This window comes from Doryrhamphus excisus, linkage group LG20, assembly GCF_037039965.1.
Source record: "Doryrhamphus excisus strain RoL-2023G ecotype Guam linkage group LG20, RoL_Dexc_Guam_v1.1, whole genome shotgun sequence".
Lineage (NCBI taxonomy): Eukaryota > Metazoa > Chordata > Actinopteri > Syngnathiformes > Syngnathidae > Doryrhamphus > Doryrhamphus excisus.
In genome coordinates, this window is record NC_136376.1 from 4,309,392 (window position 1) to 4,334,279 (window position 24,888).

The 24,888-nt window shown below is 44.5% G+C and overlaps 1 long non-coding RNA gene across 1 annotated transcript in view; it reads right to left on the reverse strand.

The window, feature by feature from the left end:
* Positions 1-386: 386 nt before the first annotated feature.
* LOC131108273 (uncharacterized) overlaps positions 387-24,888 on the reverse strand; it is a 33,172-nt gene continuing 8,670 nt past the window's right edge. The window contains exons 3-5 of the long non-coding RNA XR_013630456.1: positions 22,978-23,108; positions 7,630-7,741; positions 387-806 (exon numbers count right to left, since the gene is read on the reverse strand). This is a non-coding gene — a long non-coding RNA (uncharacterized LOC131108273). The remainder of the gene's footprint in view (positions 807-7,629; positions 7,742-22,977; positions 23,109-24,888) is intronic.

Consider the following 24,888-nt stretch of genomic DNA (forward strand, 5'->3'; position numbering starts at 1 on the left):
CTCCAAAAAAATATTCCAAAAAGTCCAATTTGAAATGAGTTGATTGTTTTAGAGACAAAAATAATGTTATAATCTATTTTTAAATGATCTAAATGAAGGTTTTATGGACAAATAACTCCAAAAAGTCCTATATGCTGAACAGAGTTCATAGTTTTAGAAACAAAATGATGATTAAATGATCACGCATTGATGTTTTACATGGTCAAATTTCAAAAATGTGTTTTTTGAATGAGCTACAAGAGTTTGGTTGTTTTTTTTTAAGGACACAACCGCCACAGAAAGTTCCACGAGGGTCGATAGCCACCCCTCATCGGCTAACTTCCACGACTTCACTGTCACTTTCTGACACCCCACCAAGAGCTGTCACTCACCCACTGACTCCCTCCTGCTCATCCCCACCTTTCTTCGTCTGTCCGTCAAACGCTAAGAGCGCCCCCTCCATCTGTTATCATCTTCCTTCTTCCCTGAGTGCCAGGGGGGGTCGACGGGGGCTGTCCGCAGGCTGGTCATCCCGTTAGAGGCCCATTAAGAGTCCCCGGGCTCTCTGCTGGGGTCATCCATATCAATACCTGCATGTGATGGACACAGGGCCCCGCCACACACTGCGCCGCCTGCGGGGGCCTCCTGGCAGGGGCCACTCCGATGCGGACCTCCTGTCAGTGCACCCGTGCACCGACGTGGACAAAGCAGCGTTTGAAAAGGCACACTTCCTTGTTGTGTCGGCGCCTTTGACGCCATCGCTCGTCCCCTCTGGAGCACATCTGGCCTGCCGGGTCTGCGGACGGCATGCCGCTTCCTCTGGACCCCTGGGAGAGAAAGATGAGGAGAAAGTGGTTGAGGAATGGAGAATGCTTCTAATTATGCTTCCAGGATATTCACTCACTGTAGCAGCTTGTTCTCCATGGTTGAGACTTTCTACAACATGTTGGAGTGTGTCTGTGGACATTTTTGTCCATTTGTGAGGTCAGAGGTCACTTACCTTAAACCTAAACTTCTTCTACACTAAACTTAAACAAGCATTCCTACTGTATATGTCAGTGTTTCTCATTATTTTGATTGAAATACCATGCATCGCTCTATCTGTACAAACCACTGTATGAATTGCTGGCACCGACATTCTGCATAAAATCACCTGATTTTAATTTTGTAATAATTTAAAAAATAATTGTTTAATTTTTTTTTAATAATTTAATTTAATAATAATTTTTAAAAAATTGCTAGTTTATTTGACCTGGACAGGAATTAGCATTGCTGCTAATGCACCAGTCTATTTTTCATCTGCAATTTTCAGTATCAAAAGCTTTTTTTCCAGGCGATTATTATTATTATTAGTAGCAAATATATATGAATAAAATAGCTGAAATAACAGCTACTTTAAACAATTTCCAAGTTAAGTTCGCTCACGGCCATGCTGACACCTCACCAGGGAAAATATATTATTATAAAAATATTAAAAAATTTCAAACAATTACAAGAAAAGTATTACCAGAAAAAGTTCATAATTTTTTGTTTATCATCTTTTTTCTGCTTTTTTGTTATTCCACTACTTCTTTAAAAATGACTTGATTAAGAGGTGCATCGCATTTTGCTATAAAGGTATAAAGCTTGTTTCCATCAAGACGTGTCCTTTGCTGACATGGCTATAAAGCGTAAAAATCACCTATTAGTATAATAAGCTGTTATCTGATTGTTGTTTTTTATAATAATATGCGTGGTTTGATTTAATAAGCACTTTAGAGGCCAACTACCCACTCCTGAAATCATTTAAGCTCTGGTAATACATCACCAATACCCTCATTTCTTCATATGTTTTTGCTAACAAAATGTTTAGCCTCTTCCTCCTTGTTATCCATCATCACCACAGGAAGTTTAAAACAAACATGTCACGTGCGTCCATCTGTCTTGATGTTAGCGGAGAATAGAGGTCTGTTTCCTCATTAGCAGCTTATTAACAGCCGCTGCCCAGCAGAGAGCACTCTCCCTGGAGGACTGGGGGGGGTGTGGGGGGGCTCTGAAGGTGCTAGTGGTGGATGATGGTGGAGGGGTGGGACATTTGAATGCCAGAGAGAGGCTTTTGTTTCCTGCTCTGGCCACATAGACCGGCCTCCTGTCCGGGCCTTTCCAGGGGGGGGCTGTGTTATGCGTGGTCGGGATAAGGACAGGCAGAGTGGAGGGATGGCAAGAGGAGGAGAAGAGAGGATGGATGGAGAGTTGACTGGAGGTCATCCATCAAAGCAGCTGTCAATTTTATAACCCCCTGGAGAGACGCACGGGGAGAGGGGGGCGGGGGGCAAATAGGCCACACAAACACAGGTATTAGATTTCTTTAGACAATTCATTTTTTTGCACTTTTTAGAACGCTAAACATGAGTAACAAATTATTACTATTACTAGTAATACTTTTTATGATAATAATAATAACGGGGCTGCATGGTGGTCGAGTGGTTAGCGTGCAGACCTCACAGCTAGGAGACAAGGGTTCAATTCCACCCTCGGCCATCTCTGTGTGGAGTTTGCATGTTCTTCCCATGCATGCGTGGGTTTTCTCCGGGTACTCCGGTTTCCTCCCACATTCCAAAAACATGCTAGGTTAATTAGCGACTCCAAATTGTCCATAGGTATGAATGTGAGTGTGAATGGTTGTTTGTCTATATTTGCCCTGTGATTGGCTGGCAACCAGTAGACAGCTGGGATAGGCTCCAGCACCCCTGTGATCCTCGTGAGGCAAAGGGGTAGAAAATGAATGAATGAATGAGTTAGTATGTTCTCTGTAGGCGGCATTATGAATTATCCTTACTGACCTTTTTTTAAGTATTGGACTGAGGTTATTTTTAGTGGGCAAAAATGTTCTAAAAATGTGTGAACATAGTGTTAATTTTGCTGGTGGATTTTTAAAGCAAAATGTCTCGTGTCGCCCATTAGCAAGAACACAAAAAAGTAAATCTCTGAGCTGCAGTTTCTCTTCAAATTAACACATCTGTTCACGTGTGTGCCAAACCCGACATGTGTTGACCTCGGGCCCAAGTCGGACCTTGCACGTCTCCTGGTATTTGTTTGCTTTGACGAGGTGCGAGGTCCGCATCTCGCACCCGGGTGAGCGACCATCTGTCAGCCTCGCATGCAATAGGAGAGCTGATTAATAAACGCAACATGACAAAAGGACACGTACAGTAGCACAAATACTCACACGTACGCATAGTACACACACATACATACACACCATCATGGCCAGCTTCCCATGCCGCGCTCGTTTTTAACAAGGAGAACAGCAGCAAGCGGCCAGTTAAGCGTCTCTTTATGCAGCGGTGCTGGTATTTACAGTAGGAGTCAGGCTGAGCTCTGCCAGGCAGCTGCTTAGCAGAGGGCCCGAGTAGACGCCGCCAGCTGCCGGACTGAGAGCCGGTAGTTAAAGCTGTCCTCCAGAGGCGGGAAGGGAAGGCGTTTAGAAGGATCACCTCCGCCGCAGGGTTGGCCGAGGAGCTCGCGGCAAAAATGAGCATCTTGGGATGACAAGTTGGCTGTCTGAATAGTCAACTTGTAATCGGAATCCTAATTAAACTAAGGTAGCTCATAAATGCAAGAAAATTAGGATTGTTAGAAATTTGATTTCTCCCACAAGTCAAACCTAAACCAAACCTTTTATTAAAAAAAAAAAAAACATAAAAACAAAAAAACCTTAAACTGTATTATGGAAAGCAGGAAGTGAACAAATGTAACAGTTACTGATTGTAAAAGTACCAGATGGAGGGGTAGGATTTAATAAGCTTTGCTTCTTCCTACTCCTTTTGGACATGTGGAACTGGGAACTGATTATGTGATGCATTCAATTGTAATCTGATGCATGTTCAAATGAAATTCAACCATTACCATTACTATTACCATAAAAAACGACCTCACTCTGCCAGATCCCCTGACTTCAAGTTTATGTTCCCCCGCTTTCTAGATCTTCCAGATTCTGCACCACTTTCTGCAGTTTTTCCATAAACTTCCTGTTTCCGACCCAAATGGTCTGTTTAATTGACTCCTCCCCCGGCTCTCCTTTAGATACGCCCACTACGCTGTGATTGGTCACACTCCCAAGCGCCCCGGAGGACTTCAGGATACGTAGGGTGCAGTCTGGATTGCATTGACATCAGTAGAACTCAGTGTTAGAAAAAACTCTGCCGAACCATCCAAAACTTCTTTCAGGGCTCATTTCCAAATGTACTAACCGCTTTGGCATTGTTTAACCAAAAAATAAAACATTGTAACAAGATTTATAGGTTAAAAAAGTGCAAAAAGCATCATTGGTCCACTTTAAAAAAACATTTAGAAGGTCGTAAGAGTCATTTGAAAGTTGTTGAAGCACATTTAAAGCGTATTACAGCTAGAATTCCAGCTAGGCTTGGTCATTGTTATTCATTCATTCATTCATTCATTTTCTACCGCTTTTCCTCATGAGGGTCGCGGGGGGTGCTGGAGCCTATCCCAGCTGTCTTCGAGCAAGAGGCGGGGTACACCCTGGACTGGTGGCCAGCCAATCACAGGGCACATATAGACAAACAACCATTCACACTCACATTCATACCTATGGACAATTTGGAGTCGCCAATTAACCTAGCATGTTTTTGGAATGTGGGAGAAACCCGGAGTAGGGTGGAATTGAACCTCCAAGCGTGCTAACCACTCGACCGCCGTGCAAAAAGTAGTACTAGTAATAGCAACTTAACATGTTCACAAATGGCAACGTGGTTCAGCCTTAGCAGACGGTCTGTGCTCTACTAAGTGCTCACCCCTACATGCCGCCTCCTCCCTGCAGACCACCTTACCCAGCCTGCTTTGCAGTGCCAGAGGCGCCAGCCACGTCGTGTCCCGCTGCAACCTCCCACCGTCCCGCTTGAAGAGCGTGAAATCGCCATGATTAATAATTATAATTATCGAGCAAACGTGCCAGCTGCTCTGTGGCAACGAGCACGTCTGACTTATGGTTCTGTAAATGCAAACAGTCATTGTCCATATTCAGAGAGGAAAGGCCGGGGGAAGGGGAGTATGTGGGGGGGGGGGGGGGGGCTTTGGAAGCTCGCCTTCCAAATATGATTTTATCTTCGGAAGTCATTGTCCCTCCTCCCTCTCCTTCCTCGCGGCCATTTGTCTCTTGTTGGGCCCTAGCGCTCACCTAGTCTGCGCTCCACGCAGCGTGGCGTTTTGATCTCAGTGGGCTTCAAAGCCGTCTGGGGCCGCGGGGCTTCCTGCATTGTGCCTGCAGACGGCCTCTCGTTGGCTTTGTTGCAAGCATGGCCTTCAAGTGCCGAGGTGTAAGCCCACAAAGCCAGTGAAGCGGGCCGCCTCGTTAGGAGAAGTCATCAATTAGCTGCTATGAGTGAATTATCCGGAGCTATTAGTAAGCTTGCTGGAAAGCATCCAGCAAGCTTATCGCTACATAAACAACACTGACATGAAGTTAGTGTTACCTGTGTGTGTGTGTGTGTGTGTTTTTGCAGATGTGTCTGTCGTTGACAGAAGCAGACTACACATTAGCTCGCCCATTAATCACCATCAACTCACATCCACTTGCAAGCTCACATGTCTCTCCACACGCCCACCCGACCAGTTGTGACAGCTACTGGCCGCCAACCTGTCCACAGCCTAATCTCATTAGGGTCCTTCTGGCACGCCGGACGCCTCTGCTGAGGGATGCTGCGTGATGGAGTGAAGTAGACAAGGCGTTCAAGCGTATAATGGATGTCTAAATCATCTGGCTGAAACCTCCAATGCTCATTTAAAGCCGCGCTAGCATGCAGGGGAATGTAGCGGTGCATTGATTGTCTACTAAAAGCTATAAACACAGTGACTGTTTAGGTTTTAATTCACCTTTCTGGGAAAGATTAATTAATCTAAGTATTAATTCATTCATTCATTTTGTACCGCTTATCCTCACGAGGGTCGCGGGGGGTGCTGGAACCTATACCAGCTGTCTTCGTGCGGGAGGCGGGGTACACCCTGGACTGGTGGCCAGCCAATCACAGGGCACATATAGACAAACAACCATTCACACTCACATTCATACCTATGGACAATTTGGAGTCACTAATTAACCTAGCATGTTTTTGGAATGTGGGAGGAAACCGGAGTACCCGGAGAAAACCCACACATGCACGGGGAGAACATGCAAACTCCACACAGACATGACCGAGGGTGGAATTGAACCCAGGTCTCAGTTCCAAATGTGAAATTTGTAAATAGTTAATGGTGTTATATTAGTAAATAAATAGTTATTTTCATGTAAAACAACAATTTTTGTGTTGTTTATGCTGGAGCCTATCCCAGCTGTCTTCAGGCGAGAGGCGGGGTACACCCTGGGCTGGTGGCCAGCCAATCACAGGGCACATAGAGACAAACAACCATTCACACTCACATTCATACCTATGGACAATTTGGAGTCTTCCAATTAACCTAGCATGTTTTTTTGGAATGTGGGAAGAAACCGGAGAACCCGGAGAAAAACCCACGCATGCACGGGGAAAACATGCAAACTCCACACATGGGTGGAATTGAATAACCTAAGTATTCGACAGGAATTATGGGTTTCTTGAAATTGTGGGTTGAATTCTGAGTTGTCCGTTCACCACAACATTGGACTTTTGAAGGACTACTCTTTCCTTTTAACTCAGTCTGCACTTTCCTAAAAAGGTTGGATTCTGAGTAGTTGACCACTGAACTGTTGGGAGTTTTGAGAGTTCGCTACACAAGTGTTCGTCCTAAATAATCAGCTGATGTTAACGACTCTGCTCAGCTTTTTGTTTGGGTTCTGGATTATTGTTCTTTTGGATGACAGTTTCCGAAAGTAATGGAAAAAGGACACACAAAAATCACTCAGGAAACGAGAGAAATGCCAAATAAATTTACCTAGCCCCGACTTTTGGATCAGATTTTCCAGGAAATATTAGGTCAAATTCTGAGTTGTATGACTGCTGAACCATCAGGAATTTCAGGGGTTTTTCAGGTTTTGTTATTTTCTTCAACTTTTTTCACAAATTTTCCCTGAAATTTGGGGTCGAATTTTAAGTTGCGCATCGACCAAACCATTGTAACATCAAGTATCTTGCAGGTTCTGGGTTTTATTTGACATTTTCATTAGATTTTCCTTGAAATCTTAGGTCAAGTTATGAGTCGTCTAGCTGCTAAATCAGTAGATTTGTTGTGGTTTTGGTTATTATTTCGGAATTTGAGCTTGAAGTTCGAGTTGTCTGACTGCCATACTAAAAATAGTCCACTGATACAGAACTGACCAAATTATAAAAGTGTAAAACATTTGGGAATTTTTTACCAAGTTTCTAGATTCGTGTTCATCTTTATAACCGAATTTTCCTTGAAATGATAAGTCTGATTGTCCAACCGCCAAACTGTCCGAATTCCGAAGTTGGTGGTGACACCTGTGCGCCAGTCGTCCGCAGGCCTGTCCCACTCTGTCAGTGTTGCAGTGCAGTGTTGTACCTGTCAGCCTGGTTGCAGATGGGCTTTGGCTCCCCCAGGTATGGGGGCTAAACAGCCGTCATTAATCACCACATAAAGCCTCCCCAGCGGGAGATGCCCCAGGTTAGAGCACATCAAGAAATAAATTGGCTGAAAAATGGCTCCGGACGAACGTACCGTCCCCAGAGGAGGAGGCGAGGAAGAGGTAACGGAGCCACGTCCGATGCCGAGCAAATCATCTGTCAGCTACTGAGTCCATGTCTGAATTCTCACAGCGTTGAGCGTCATCCTGCAGGACAAACAATCAACAAACAAAACAGTTTGCGTTCAGGTTTTGCACATTAATTTTCTTTATTTATGTATGCGCATATATGAATGTATGTGAGACGCTATGTAAGAAAAACCCTACTGTGCTTCCTGACAAATACACCACACAGTGGCTCTGTATTAGACCCTGTTTCGGGTCGTGGGGGTATGCTGGAGCCTATCCCAGCTGACTTCAGGCGAGAGGTGTTTTTGGAATGTGGGAGGAAACCGGAAAATGTCAGAAATATCAGCAGAACATGCAAACTCCACACAGAGATCTCCTGAATGTGTGGCCAGCACGCTAACCACTAGTCCACTGTGCGGCCCTCTATCAACTATAAAATGCATCATTCATTTCATTCATTCATTTTCTACCGCTTTTCCTCACGAACGTCGCAGGGGGTGCTGAAGCCTATCCCAGCTGTCTTCGGGAGAGAGGCGGGGTACACCCTGGACCGATCACCAACCAATCACAGTTTATGTTGTAGCATGGTTGTTTGGCCAAATATATACAGTATGGCTAAATTTGTCGCGGGGGTGCTGGAGCCTATCCCAGCTGTCTTCGGGAGAGAGGCGGGGTACACCCTGGACCGATCACCAACCAATCACAGTTTATGTTGTAGCATGGTTGTTTGGCTAAATATATACAGTGTGGCTAAATTTGTCGCGGGGGTGCTGGAGCCTATCCCAGCTGTCTTCAGGCGAGAGGCGGGGTACACCCTGGACTGGTCGCCATCCAATCACAGGGCACATATAGACAAACAACCATTCACACTCACATTCATACCTATGGACAATTTGGAGTCGCCAATTAACCAAGCGTGTTTTTGGAATGTGGGAGGAAACCGGAGTACCCGGAAAAAACCCACGCATGCACGGGGGAGAACATGCAAACTCCACACAGAGATGGCCGAGGGTGGAAATGAACCCTGGTCTCCTAGCTGTGAGGTCTGCGCGCGCACTCATCCGCCGTGCCGCCTAAAATGCATCATAATGATCATAAATCATTATGATGTAAGGAATCATCATTCCCTCACAGTGATGTGTTCATGGTCAATTTTGAGCCCTCAAAGAAATCCATACTAATCTTCTAGTGGAGGTCCTGACCCAATCAAAGTAAAGCACAACCTCCGGTTTTGGGGCCAATAACAAATGAAAAGCTAAATTGGGACACCGATCAGCAGAGGAAATACGCCTGTCGTCTTTAAGCACTTAATCAATCAATCACAACCGTGTCATGTGACTTGTGTAGATATCATAAAGGCTGCTGCACAAAACAAAACAGAGGTAGCGATGAGAAAAAAAAAGACATGAAAAGTGGAATGCGGCCAAAGACAGGTGGAGGTCAAGGACATGTTGTGGTCCAGACCTATCCACCTCCAGAGTCTCCCGTCTGTGGCTGTCCAGTCTGATGATTAATGAGTAGAAGTGAACTGCTGCTCTGTTGACCCCCATCCCACCTTTCACAGCGGCACCTGAGGGCCTCAAGCACATGTCAATACGAGCCGATACGCCATCCCGATCCTCACATCCTCATGCAATTATTGATAATCTGGGATTTTAAGATGTTATTCACGTTATAAGCTACAACTGCCCAATCAAATTTCATCAACAATATGTTCATTATGACGGTTATACTGGAATGTTTACAAGCTGTAATGCCGAGAGCTGTTTATAATATTTTGGTGACCTTCATTCATTCATTTCTACAGCTTATTCTCATGAGGGTCGCGGGGGTGCTGGAGCCTATCCCAGCTGTCTTCGGGCGAGAGGCATGGTACACCCTGGACCGATGGCCAGCCTATCACAGTTTATGTTGTAGCATCGTTGTTTGGCTAAATATATACAGTATGGCTAAATTTGTCACAGGGGTGCTGGAGCCTATCCCAGCTGTCTTCGGGCAAGAGGCATGGTACACCCTGGACCGGTGGCCAGCCAATCACAGTTTATGTTGTAGCATTGTTGTTTGGCTAAATATATACAGTGTGGCTAAATTTGTCGTGGGGGTGCTGGAGCCTATCCCAGCTGTCTTCGGGCGAGAGGCGGGGTACACCCTGGACCGGTGGCCAGCCAATCACAGTTTATGTTGTAGCATTGTTGTTTGGCTAAATATATACAGTGTGGCTAAATTTGTCGCGGGGGTGCTGGAGCCTATCCCAGCTTTCCTCGGGAGAGAGGCGGGGTACACCCTGGACCGATCACCAATCAATCACAGTTTATGTTGTAGCATCGTTGTTTGGCTAAATATATACAGTATGGCTAAATTTGTCGTGGGGGTGCTGGAGCCTATCCCAGCCGTCTTCGGGAGAGAGGCGGGGTACACCCTGGATTGATCACCAACCAATCACAGTTTATGTTGTAGCATCATTGTTTGGCTAAATATATAGTGTGGCTAAATTTGTCGCGGGGGGGCTGGAGCCTATCCCAGCTGTCTTCGGGCGAGAGGCATGGTACACCCTAGACCGGTCACCAACCAATCACAGTTTATGTTGTAGCATCATTGTTTGGCTAAATATATAGTGTGGCTAAATTTGTCGCGGGGGTTGCTGGAGCCTATCCCAGCTGTCTTCGGGAGAGAGGCGGGGTACACCCTGGACCAATCACCAATCAATCACAGTTTATGTTGTAGCATCGTTGTTTGGCTAAATATATACAGTGTGGCTAAATTTGTCGCGGGGGTGCTGGAGCCTATCCCAGCTGTCTTCGGGCGAGAGGCGGGGTACACCATGGACCGGTCACCAACCAATCACAGTTCATGTTGTAGCATCATTGTTTGGCTAAATATATATAGTGTGGCTAAATTTGTCGCGGGGGTGCTGGAGCCTATCCCAGCTGTCTTCGGGAGAGAGGCGGGGTACACCCTGGACCAATCACCAATCAATCACAGTTTATGTTGTAGCATCGTTGTTTGGCTAAATATAGACAGTGTGGCTAAATTTGTCGTGGGGGGGCTGGAGCCTATCCCAGCTGTCTTCGGGCGAGAGGCGGGGTACACCCTGGACTGGTGGCCAGCCAATCACAGGGCACATATAGACAAACAACCATTCACACTCACATTCATACCTATGGACAATTTGGAGTCGCCAATTAACCTAGCATGTTTTTGGAATGTGGGAGGAAACCGGAGTACCCGGAGAAAACCCACACATACACGGGGAGAACATGGAATCGAACTCGGGTCTCCTAGTTGTGTGGCCTGCATGCGAACCACTTGTTGGCCGTGCAGCCATTTTAGTGACCTGTTATGGCAAAATATACATACATAATAACGCACGCACTGGGAAAACAAGCAAACTCCACACAGAGAATCGAACCCAGGTCTTCAAGATCTCCTGACTGTGTGGCCATCATTCTAGCCACTCGCCCACCGTGCGGTGTCAATAAAAATGTAACAAAAATAATATAAAGTAAAAGACAAATAAACAAACAAAAATTGTTTGTCACGATAACAACAAAGATTGTTAAAAACAAAGATAGTCACTCCTACGACCCCAAATCAGGTATGAATAGAGTTTAACAACAAGCAAATCTGGGTGATAACAACTGTGTAGTTGGCTTGAAAGGTGTAATAAATAGATGAGGGTCTGTCAGTGCACATCCCGTGTGACATGCTGTTAAAAGAAGGCCATTATGTCATTTTACAAAAAAAAAGAAAGAGGGAGAGCAGCCAGGTTAAGTAAAGCTCCTCCATTCTTCTTCTTCTCCCCATCAGCCGAACGGTGGGTGTCACTGGGAGATGTGTGCACAATGGAGGTGATCTCTCTGATCTCAGCGCTCCTTTTGTGCTCGCTCGGATTATTAATGTTCATCTAGGAGAGAAGCCACGGCCTCTGCCTCTCTGTCATTTGGCTTTGCCTTCTCCCGTCTCTCTGCTCCGTCTTTTTGTTGCTGAGTTTCAGCACTACAACTTCTCAGGCCTCTTTCGGGCTGCACATGCTCACTGCCTGTATGTCATTTACTCTACTGTATATTTGTAACGTAGCTATATCTGATAGCACTGAGTGTGTGTTTAGTTAAAACCACAACATAAACATTGTACACTCCAACCTCTTAAATTGCATCTGAGTTTATGAAGTGTGGGGAAAAACATTTTTTGGAGTGCAATGCATATGATTTGTTAAAATCATGAAAAAGTAATGTTCTCTTTTCTTTAAGTTAACTTCTTTTTACACTTGCACACGATAAATGAAAATAAACTCAATACTTCCAAACAAGCAGGAAGAGGTTTCACTCTGTGCATTGATTAAGCCCCTAAACCAGGGGTTTCCAAAAACATGCTAGGTTAATTGACGACTCCAAATTGTCCATAGGCATGAATGTGAGTGTGAATGGTTGTTTGTCTATATGTGCCCTGTGATTGGCTGGCCACCAGTTCAGGATGTACCCCGCCTCTCGCCCGAAGACAGCTGGGATAGGCTCCAGCACCCCCTGCGACCCTCGTGAGGATAAGCGGTAGAAAATGAATAAATGAATGAATTCAAAATGGCGCACGTTCACAGAAAGCCATCGCAAAAAGAAATGCTGCTCGATAATACAGTTGAAAAGCCAGCATTTCAAGAAATACTGCAAACATTCGACAGACGGTAAGAACTGCCTGTGAGAAAATACATTGCGTCATCATTCATTGTGTCTGCTTTCTACCGACACGAGACTTCCATTGGTACATTCCTGTACCGACATTCACAGACTTCCCGCTCATTCCCATGTAAGGTCTTTGTACTTTGAAGGTGTGTCGGCCGCTCTCATTTATCAGGCCTTCTGTGGGCCCGCTGCCCCATGCCTTGCTGTGCGATGCTCACGGGGTCAGGCTTCCCTCACAGTGGACTCAGACTAATTATTAACTCGCACGGATTGTCCAACAGTCCTCTGCTCCTCTGGGACAGCTGAAAGTGTCACAAGGAAAAAGGTCATTGACCACGGGGGCAACAGGCCGATGCTGGAAAATGACATTGCTTTCTCAACTCAGGAAGACATTTGCGTTGGTTGGATGGCATGACTAGGCAAGTACGGTAAGGTACGATACAATATGATTACAAAGACCAAAAATAACATAAGAAACCAGGGGTGGGCAAACTCCGGCCCGGGGGCCACGTGCGGCCCACCAAGTGTTTGAATCCGGCCCGCCAGTTGCTTTCTAAGTATTTCAACTTTTAACATACAAAAAAAAAAAATAAAAAAAAAGTAACATTAAATGACATAGTTTGATGTGGTCTGATAGTATTACACTTTAAAATTAGACAAATAATTCAAAGAAAGGACTGCACGGCAATCAAGATAGTAAAATAACATGAGAAATGTCTTTGTAAACCCAGAAAAAAACATATCTTTTAATTTAAAAAATCATAATAATTTTAAAGCTGCAATATTTCTGAAAAAAAACTGGATTGTTATTAATTTTGCAAAATAAAAATTAAAAACCCCATAAATAAATATATACAAACAAATATATGTATATAAAGAGAGAATGCTATATTTTTAATCAAATTTTTAACTTAAAAATAATGTACTTCATGTCGTTGAATGTTGATATAATATGCCCAAAAACATAATCAGCATTAATAACGATCACCGACCCTTCAGGCTAAATGGCCTAAGTGCAAAATGGCTGTGCAATAAATAAAACATAATAAATTCAAATCAAGATGATCATTAAAGTGTAGGTGACTTTCAAAGGGCCTCACCAGCATGCTCGACCCCCCCCCCGTGTGTGACATAACTTGGGAAAAAGTGTCTTCCCTTCCTGGGAAGATGAGAATGTGGATGTTCTCTACATAAAAATCCAGCAGCGCTAACTGAAGCTAATTTATGCTGCCGTCGAGGCATTGTGTGCGCAAAGCGTCCTCAAAAAGAAATTACGCGAGTCGTCTCCAAAGTGCCTCTATATCATATTCGGTGGCGTTGAGGTGGCGAGGGAAGGAAGGGAGGGGGCGCCAGAGGCCGGTGGGTGGTCTGACACAGAAAGGTTAAATATGGTTCAAGCGTGGGCGCTCTCAAAGGGCCGCACTGTTAAAAAAACTAAGTTATGTGCGCCGTACGTCAGGAAAATTGACAATACCGCCACAGCGAGGCACACAGAGAGCGCTGGCCCACGTCTGAACTTCATGCTTGAGTCTCCAAATGGAGGCCAAAGTCACAACATCACTTGTTTTTGCTGGATTTATTGACGGTCCATCAAAGGGGCTGGCCAGAGCAGAGGTGTAAAATCAGCACAATGACCAAGTATAATGGAGATATTCACTTCTTTTCTTTGTGGCCCCCCAACTCTGGTGATAAACTTGAACTCTTCCCTGACACCCAAAATGAACGTAAACAAAAATAAAATCTTAATAAATCTTATGTGTTGGGAACACAAAGTGATGAAGTGAAATGTCGTTCATTGATCATTTATCACTACTTTATATTACGGCGTCAATCATTTTTATTATGTGGAAATAAAGTAAAAATGGGAGCAAAAAGGTGCTCTTATAGCAGGGGCCTCAAACACGCGGCCCGCGGGCCAAATGTGGCCCGCCGGACACTAGTTTGAGGCCCCGGCCTTGATATGAAAGTTTAATGTTAGTGCAGCCCGTTGATATGGATGCTGTATGGTATCATGTACCCAGAAAAAATTATTACATTTGATTAACGTTCATGTTAAAGGTTAAATAACTGTTAATAGTTATCCTCCCTATCCGTGTGGAAGTGGTAAGTTTTTGGCTATTTAAGTTTAAAGGAAATAACTTGAAGGCTACCGTTTAGGTCGCTAGCTCTCTAGTTTGCGAGTTAGCATGTGTCTCAAGACCCTGCAGTTGCGCAATATGTTGTGAATAAAAAGAGTATAAAGGTGACTATAGTCATGTTTTGTCATGTCTACAGGGCTCTAATAATGCTTTGTTCATTTTAATCTGAAAAAAATAATTTGTCTACCCACCAACTATATGTGGTTTTTATTATTTGCTGTTTTATTATTATTATAATTATATTTATTTATTACTGATTGATTGTTTTGATTTTTGATTTTTTATTCTTGGTTGGTTTATTTATTTTTCATCTTATTTTGTGCAGAAAAATAAAAATTAAGATATTTGAGAACAGTGGAATGTTTTATCAGAGCTTTTATTGTAGAAAATCGGAACCAAAGCACTGAATATATTTTTCAGTTTTTAATAAATGCGTTTTTTTTTTGTTTTTTTTGGAAAACCTGATGCGGCCCAGCCTTGCCCAGACCCTAGCTCCAGTGGCCCCCAGGTAAATTGAATTTGAGACCCCTGTCTTATAGGTATCGTTAATAAAATTCCTACCCTAAGGTCTCACTTTCCTATGAAACGGCACTATTTTTGTTCAAGATCCTACTAAGTTAGTAGTAGAGTGGTTGCTTGCATCGTACCAACCCAAACTCATGGCGGTTTTGATTTAAGTGGATAAACAACAACAAAAAAAATAATAATAAAAAATAAAAAAAATAAGTGGATAAACAAGCGCCTTGAGACATCACCATGGTAACAGCAGAAACACTGTTGGCCGGTGTGTGAAGGACAAGAGTCAGTATCAACACAGCTCTATCTCAGTGTTTAGTGTTAAAAGAATGTTCGTATTAGATGGATAAGGAAGGGAAGACAGGATGGGAAGATGCTCCAAAGCCGTGGAGGGGGAGGTCAAAGGTCCCCACACCCCTGCTGCAGCCCTGGTGACGACGTTTGATGTCAGTCACGTAAAGCTTTCAGAAATAGATGCAAAAAACACAAAACGACAACAAAGGTGACACAGTTGGAGTATGCAGAGTCATGAAGATGACGAGAAAAGTATAGGAGGACATCGGCATCCGTCCGTTCATCAGTGAGACACTGAGAGAACATACGATGAAGAAGAAGAAGGTTCAAAGCCAGCGCGGTGGATTCCAAGATGGTGTCTCCACAGGATGTCACAAACCCACCATTAGCATGACAATGCAAAGTGCATTATCATCAAAAGCTAGCGTCACCATTATCATGAAAAATGGAAATCATATCATCAGGGTCAAAGATGAAAGGAATCGGCTTTTATGGAGGTGGAAGGATGTCCGTCAAGTCACCGTACAGCTGGACCCAATAAATCCCAGCCGTGCTAGTGTTGCATTCAAAACCGCTGGGAAGTCGGGAATATCCCGCTTGTACCACTTGTAGCATCTCAGCTTTGTAATACAAGTGATAAAACATGCTAACTTTTTTTTCCACGTTTTTTTCTCTGTGAATATTTTGAATTTATTCTAAGGTGATGAAAAAGTGATGTACTTTTTTTTAAGTTAACTTCTTTTTACACTTTGTACACGATAAATGAAAATAAACTCAATATCGCCTCTCGCCCTCCAAAACAAGCAGGAAGAGGTTTCACTCATTGGCATTGGTTCAGCACCTAGACCAAGGGGGTGGGCAAACTACAGTCACATGACCACATGTGGCCCACCAAGCATTTGAATCCGGCCCGCCGGTTGCTTTCTAAGTATTTCAACTTTTAACATACAAAATGGCAACATGACTTGCAAGTCGAATGTCTTATTTAGTAAAAAAAAAACAAAAAACACAAAACTGTAAAATTAATTTGCGTGAAAAAGCATGCTAATTTTTTTTTCCACGTTTTTTCTCTGTGAATATTTTGAATTTATTCTCATATTATAACTTGTTTTGTTTGTGCGACCAAAGTTGCACCAAGAATCCATGACGCAATTCAGTATCTTTCATTTTTGGGTTTTTATACTTATACGAAAATGTTACTAAAATATGGAATTAATCACTATTTTATGATGCAGCAGTTTGACCCCGGAACAGACCAACTGTGATTTCCTATGGGAAAATGTATCCCAAATACAAAAGGGTGCCGCCAGTGTTTTGTGTGACCTAATCCGAGGTCCCAAATGTCCAACTTTCTTGAACCCGGCATCCCGTACAAGAGCGCACCAATAAATGAGCCCCCCCTCTCCCCTCCTTGTTTTCAGACTGATGAGAGCGGCTGAGAAGCGTCTTGTCCGTCATGCTCCTCATGCGACAGAGCAGGAATGTTGTTTTATTTGTACTTAGCTGAACAGAAAAGTCAGACTTGTGTTATCGCTGGCACAATGAGAGGCGGGGAGAGAGCAGCCTTTCGGGCCCTTTCTTGTTTTCCATTTGAGGCCAAACAGGCCGAAGCCATTGTTGTCCTTTCTGCTAATTAAGCTGTTAGAGAGAGGGGCTGGTCTGACAGGGTCCCGCTTGGCAGGGAGGCAAAGAGTCAATGGGCCCAGAGTGAACAGGAGACATTTATAGGCTCCCTTAAGTCATTGTTTACCCCGCGGAGGAGCCTTTTCAGGGCCGTCCGCCTCTGTCTCGGTGACCTGTACAATGAGAAGAATGCCACTCTGAGAGCCCAGAGACGAGCACAAAGGGCCGCCGGGGAGAAGGAGGATTTCACGGCGCTGGGATGAATCCGGACGCTGCCAAGATTCCAGGGATCACACTTGATGGTCCCTCAGCTACACCTTGTTTGTGTCTTCACATGGTGGAGAGTAGATAGTCGCAAACACAGGGAGGTCCTACTGTCAATAAATGATAGCCAACATGCATAAAGCATAACAACTGTGATTTTTCTCTGAGGATAAGCAGTATAGAAAATGGATGGATGGATGGATGGTTATAATGACAAATGAGTTGAGACCCAATCAACAGCGCCTCTACTGGTTGCAGCCAAGGAGTGTGCTCCATTTTGTCACTAGGTGCTGTCCGCCTTGATTAGGTTCTGCATGTGGGGGCTAACCATAAAAAAATGCCCAGTTGTCCCTGGTTTATCACGGTGAATTGATTCCAGAGATATGTTGAACAGCTCGGAGGAACTCAAAGAGTCACTGCTCCTTCACATCCGGAGGAGCAAGTTGAGGTTCCTCAGGTATCTAGTCCAGATTCCGGGCATGCCCAGCTGGGAAAGGCATGCTAACCATCAAAAACTGTCCAACCAAGGACACGCTGGAGGGATTATGTGTCACAGCTGGCCTGGGAACACTTTGGTGTCCTCATGGTGGACCTGGAAGACGTGGTTGGAGACCTGGAAGTCCGGACTTCCCTGCTGAGACTGCTTCTCCCGCGACCCAGACCCAGATGAGGGGAAGAAAATGGATGGATGGATGGATGGATGGATGTATTATTGGTGACATGCTGACAACCAGAAACTGTCAGACGCCATGAGCCAACTTTGTGTGCACTCAGACAGTAGGCGGGGCGTCCACACTAAACCGAGAAGCCACGCTTACGGTGGTCCCACCTTAAGTTTCTTCCCTGCATTTGATCAGGAAGTCAATACAAATCAATGCAAATTCAGTGACTCATTCATTTTCGACCGCTTATCCTCACGAGGGTCGCGGGGGGTGCTGGAGCCTATCCCAGCTGTCTTCGGGCGAGAGGCGAGGTACACCCTGGATCGGTCACCAACCAATCACAGTTTATGTTGTAGCATCGTTGTTTGGCTAAATATATACATTCATTCATTCATTCATTTTCTACCGCTTTTTCCTCACGAGGGTCGTGGCGGTGCTGGAGCCTATCCCAGCTGTCTTCGGGCGAGAGGCGGGGTACACCCTGGACCGATCACCAACCAATCACAGTTTATGTTGTAGCATCGTTGTTTGGCCAAATATATACAGTATGGCTAAATTTGTCGCGAGGGTGCTGGAGCCTATCCCAGCTGTCTTCATGAGAGAGGCAGGGTACACCTTGGACCGATTACCAACCAATCACAGTTTATGTTGTAGCATCGTTGTTTGGCTAAATATATACAGTATGGCTAAATTTGTCGCGGGGGTGCTGGAGCCTATCCCAACTGTCTTCAGGCGAGAGGCGGGGTACACCCTGGACTGGTGTCCAGGCTAGCCAATCACAGGGCACATATAGACAAACAACCATTCACACTCACATTCATACTTATGGACAATTTGGAGTCGCCAATTAATCTAGCATGTTTTTGGAATGTGGGAGGAAACCGGAGTACCCGGAGAAAACCCACACATGCACGGGGAGAACATGCAAACTCCACACAGAGATGGCCGAAGGTGGAATTGAACTCAGGTCTCCTAGCTGTGAGGCCCGCGCGCTAACCACTTTTCCACCGTGCAGCCCTAACACAGTTTATATTGTGAGCAAAAGCTCCAAAAGCCCCCGTGTGTGTTTAAGTGTGTGTTTGTGTTGTGTTTGCATGACCGCTCCATCTGATGATCATCCAAACGTCTCCGTGTGTCTTCTTGGACTGCATTCACGCCTTCCTCTCTTTCCGAGTTCCGCCCCCGAGATGAATTTGTCATCTTTGCCGCAAACTTTTCGCGTCTCCAATTCCAGGAAGTTGAATCAGTTTGTGCTAACACCACCTGTTCATCTCTCGTCACGGCGCCAACTTTCCTCTCCTCGCCTTGTCATCACGTCATGCAAAGTGTCAGCGCCGTGGTTACAACAGCAGCCCAATTATACACTCGTTTATGTGTTTGTCAGGGGCTTCAAACGGGTGCTGCTTTCTCGGGGCGGCCATATTGGCGAGGTCAGACGCGGCGTCTTTATTACCGAGCAGCCCATCCCTCTCTCTCAGATGAACACCCAAGGAAAGGAAGTGACAAAAAAAGCGTGTAGAATGATAATAATTAAAAAAAGATGACAACTTTGTTCTCTATAACGGTTTGGCTGGGCCGCTGCGTCCGGCTGCTCTGCGGAGCGCGGCAGCATGTGTTTCAGGGATTGTTCTGGAAGGGGGAGCGCAGAAACAGCAGGGAGCAGAAGACAAACAGGCAATTCGTGACTCATTAAACACGGCGGCGGTGGCCAGCACTGTGGAGGGGTGTGAGGACCCCTGTTCCAACTGGGCGATAAAACTCCACCCCCCCCTTCTGTACCAGCTGGAGCGGGCATCTGTCAGCAGCACGCCGCGTCGTGCCACGCCACGCCGCCGATTACAAGCAACAAGGCCGATCTGAGTGGACGTCGAACGCTACTTTTAAAACGACGTAACATTGTCGCCACTGGCTTGCAGGACCGCTGATGGTCTCAATGTTGTTAAGTCTGCCTTCAATCTGTCTTAGCTGGGCGGAAACGAGCCAATCAAGTCGGTTTCTGGCCTGATTTCCAGAGAGCCAGGTGGTCCACCTTAGAGTCTCCCAACAGGCTTTGTGGGTTCTAACTTGATGCGCTAAGAATCCTTTATGTTGACTTACTTGGACTGCATGAGAAGGTTGGGGAGCTTTCTTGAACCACATGGTCATTTATCAACAGCTGTATTGCACAACACAGCAGCAACAGAACCAATGTTGCAATATTGGTGGCGTAAACTAGAAAATGTTTGCTTGGAAGTATGTTATGCTTATTGTGCATCTTCCAAAATATTGTTAATGTTAATTAAAATAATAATTTAATTATTATAATTAAAATAATATTTTAATTATTTATATTATTATATTATATTTTTAGATTATTATAATATTTTTAGATTATTATTATTATATTAAAATAATTAAAATAATTCAGCAAAATATTGCATGGCAAGTTCCTCCATGGCTGCACAACGGTTGAGTGGTTAGCTTGCAGACCACACAGGTAGGAGACCCGAGTTCAATTCCACCCTCGGCCATCTCTGTGTGGGTTTGCATGTTCTTCCCATGCGTGGGTTTTCTCCGGGTACTCCGGTTTCCTCCCAGATTCCAAAAACATGCTAGGTTAATTGGCAACTCCAAATTGTCCACAGGTATGAATGTGAGTGTGAATGGTTGTTTGTCTATATGTGCCCTGTGATTGGCAGGCGACCAGTCCAGGGTGTACCCCGCCTCTTGCCCGAAGAAAGCTGGGATAGGCTCCAGCACCCCTGCGACCCTCGTGAGGATGTCCACCAACTTCCATGTGTTTCCACAGTGATACATTTCAGAAAATTCCTGGAATCCGCCCCAAATGGGTTCTTCGTTGGTCCATGCAACAACTTTCACTCCATAATGCAAACCCAACCCAAGAAACCAACTCAAAACGCCGTGGATGCAATGTCATCAGAATCTTCTGTCGCTTTCCAAAGCTCCACATCAGCACAAGTTTGTAACGAGAGAAAAGTTTGCTCTCGGTAGACTTTAATGACGAGTTTAAAGGCCTAATTAGAGGCCGTCGGCAGATAAGGGCATGAAATATAAATAAGCTGGAGATGCTGCCCAGAGCTCCACGCCGTGACGGTCCACATCGTCTCGGCTGTGAATGTTTAATAAGAATGTGAGGCTAAGCATGAGCCATGAAGAAGACGGAAAGCCTGCCAAAGGGGCGATGTAAAAAGACACAAAAAAAAAGCGGTCAACACTCGATGAAGGGACGACATTAATGCAACGCTGTGTGGGACTGAGGGATTGGGAGTTGTGATGAAGCGTCCCCGCTCCTCGTCGGTGGAAGCCGAGGTTGTAATTCTGACTTTACGGCTCCCTGCGCTCGTATCTGCGGAATATGAAAACATCAGCATATGGCTGCAGACAGCACCGAGGCTAAAGAGTCAATTTCCCTCAAGCAACATTGGGACGGGGGTGACATTCGCTTCCATACTGCCCCCTCGGCCCGGTGTTAAAAAAAAAAAAAAAAAGAACGAGACGGCGATGCAGAGAAAGGACAGATGGTGAGACCCGCTCAGGAGGAGAGAGATTCGGAGTGTTTCAAAGATGATTTTCTTGCACCAGCGGGTCACGGCGTGGTCGACGCGCACTTGACAGGAGTTTCATGTGGCGAGCAGGAAGGCAAAATCTGTCCATCAGCTGCCAAAAGGTTCCGGCTCTGCTCGGGTCCTGGGAGCGCTCTTAGAAACCCGCTGTTCCACACCCATGAATTGAAGCATTTACGGCCTTGCTTAAAATGAGCACTTTCTGGCTCATGCTGCACGTGTGTGTGTGTGTGTGGCAGATGGGATGCAATATGGCACACCTACGCCCGGACAGATGTGGCACAGCACATAACACCGAGTCGAGAGAGGACTGGGAAGCTCTGAAACATCTGGACCTGTGGCAACCTTCACCATTAGCTAACTTCAATAATTTGGATTTGGATTTGTCGCTGGTCTGGATTAAAACCACATTCACACTTTTTAAAAACATATTAGTACTACAGCCACATTTTATAACACTCAATATTTCAACATGACGTGGTTAGCATGCAGGCCTCACAGCTTAGGAGACCCGAGTTCAATTCCACCCTCGGTTTGCAGGTTCTCCCCGTGCATGCGTGGGTTTTCTCCGGGTACTCCGGTTTCCTCCCACATTCCAAAAACATGCTAGGTTAATTGGCCACTCCAAATTGTCCATAGGTATGAATGTGAGTGTGAATGGTTGTTTGTCTATATGTGCCCTGTGATTGGCTGGCCACCAGTCCAGGGTTTTCCCCCGCCTCTCGCCCTAAGACAGCTGGGATAGGCTCCAGCCCCCCTCCCCGCAACCCTCATGAGGATAAGCGGTAGAAAATGAATGAATGAATGAATATTTCCCATGCCGTCCATTGTTAGCTACCTCATATTAACCTGTTTTCTCGCGCTATAATGCACAGAAAAGGGAAAGAAATATGTGTTCATGTTTCACACAGATTCACAGGCTTGTGAAAGATGGGCAAATGTTTTTTAAAAAAGCACACCTTAGCGAAAAACAGCTAGGTGGTAGAAGTGTATTTTATAAGAACTCGACCTGCGTCTCTCCCATTGGAAAACAGGAAGTGAAAAGGCATCTCGCTGTGTTACGCAAAGGAGGTTAGGAAATGAATGGAAATTGTATTGAAATTTAATTGTATTGACTGTAATTGAAACTGTTCAGTTGACAATGTGATAATCGTATTAATTGCATTCGCATGACGGTCACATGGTTCGAATCTCCACTTGGGCATCATACCAAAAACATGCTAGGTTAATTGACGACTCCAAATTGTCCATAGGTATGAATGTGAGTGTGAATGGTTGTTTGTCTATATGTGCCCTGTGATTGGCTGGCCACCAGTCAGGGTGTACACCAGGGTGTACCCCGCCTCTCGCCCTAAGACAGCTGGGATAGGCTCCAGCACCCCCCCCCCGACCCTTGTGAGGATACACGGTCGAAAATGAATGAATGAATGAATATTTCAACATGTTCCAAGTTAGATTTTAACCATAAAGCCAGGTAAAAACACCCTCGAAGGACCAGGGAGGAGTCATCCCTCTACAGTAGGATGCGTCTTCATCACCCGGCCCCACTCTGAAAGACAGTTAAAGAGTCCCACCTACCTCAGTGAGACCTGTCAATCACGTCCCCTCGTGGAATGGAGTGCGGAGGCCCGGCCCAACATGGGCTTGTCATGGCCGGCTGCACAGTGGAACATTCCCACCCCTCGGGGGCCATCCCGGGTCGGGACAGACTGGGACCAGTGTGAGAAATAGCAGGGATGGCCAGTCAAGAGACACATCGGAAAGATGAGAAAAAAAATAAGATTCAGATCGGGTTTTAAAGTTGCATTACTGGCTCGGGATACAAAGAGCCTCATATTTCAGATGATGAATGGATGCATGGTGCTGAAGAGGAAGTGTTCCTTTAATTTAACTTTGCAAAAGTTTGTGACAGCAGTTTAATGACTGGGAAGAAATTTCCCCCCCCAAAAAAAAGATTTGACTGTGATGAAGCTATTTTGTCTCCCACCTGCCGAGGCTGAGATAGAAAAATGTTCTTGGGTGCAGCAAGTTTCTCTTGATAGTTTTCAAAGAAGCAAAGAAAAAAAAAGTTAATCACACGAAGGAGCTTGGAAAGCCCAATTAGACAATCACAGCACAATTCCACAGTAGGGCAAGCAACTAATTAGCCAGCTTGCATTTTGTTTTCTTGCATCTTTAAACACAGAAATGGGATGGTAGCGCCAGGTGGGATTAAATATTAATATGAGTCTATGGTGGCTTACTGCATGGAAAAGAAAGGTGTCGCATATAAGCTTATATTTACAGATAATAGAATCACATGATGTCATGATGTGCTATATATATCGCTATATGGACAGTTACTATGGTACACAAAATGTCATTGTATGGTCATATCACCTCGTACTTCGGTAAAAAATAAAATTTTTTCGACAAAAAATAAAAAAATTAAAAATTAAAAAAACAAAACAAAAATTATTGAGGTGGAAGCCATACAGGTAGTGTATGTAATGGTAATGGTAATGGTTTAATTTCATTTGAACATGCATCCGATTACAATTGAATGCATCACATAATCAGTTCACAGTTCCACATGTCCAAAAGGAGTAGGAAGAAGCAAAGCTTATTAAATCCTACCCCTCCATCTGGTACTTTTACAATCAGTAACTGTTACATTTGTTCACTTCCTGCTTTCCATAATACAGTTTAAGGTTTTTTGTTTTTGTTTTTTTTTAAATACAAATACTTCTTAAAAGGACTGATTTTCCCACCACCGTGAGACCCTGAAAAACCTGTTGTTTTTCTCATTTGCAATAGAAAATAACAGAAATCAGTAACTGTTACATTTGTTCACTTCCTGCTTTCCATAATACAGATTAAGGTTTTTTGTTTTTGTTTTTTTTTTAAATACAAATACTTCTTAAAAGGACTGATTTTCCCACCACCGTGGTACCCTGAAAAACCTGTTGTTTTTCTTATTTGCGATAGAAAATAACAGAAATCAGTAACTGTTACATTTGTTCACTTCCTGCTTTCCATAATACAGTTTAAGGATGTTTTTTTGTTTTTTGTTTTAAATAGAAATACTTCTTAAAAGGACTGATTTTCCCACCACCGTGATACCCTGAAAAACCTGTTGTTTTTCTTATTTGCGATACAAAATAACAGAAATGCATGTTTTTGACATTTACTATCATGAAAAATGCATTGTCCAAATAAAGGCATCTTCTCTAATAGACGGGCTCCTCGTATTCTCTGCATGGCAGCATGCAAAAGTGACAAATGCTTTCTCCCTCAGTGTGTGTGACAACTGAGCACTTTAATTGTATATTTTCATGTATTTTTTTTGTGAAAACCTGACTTTATGCATATATTCTTTACTGCACAGCCTTAGGTCCCATGACAAAAATACCAGCGTGAACGCTGAACACACCAAAGTGCAAAGTACCGAACCACAAATGCGTAAAATGGGACCCAAGCAACAGTTTGCTTTGTTTGCACCGCTCCTTG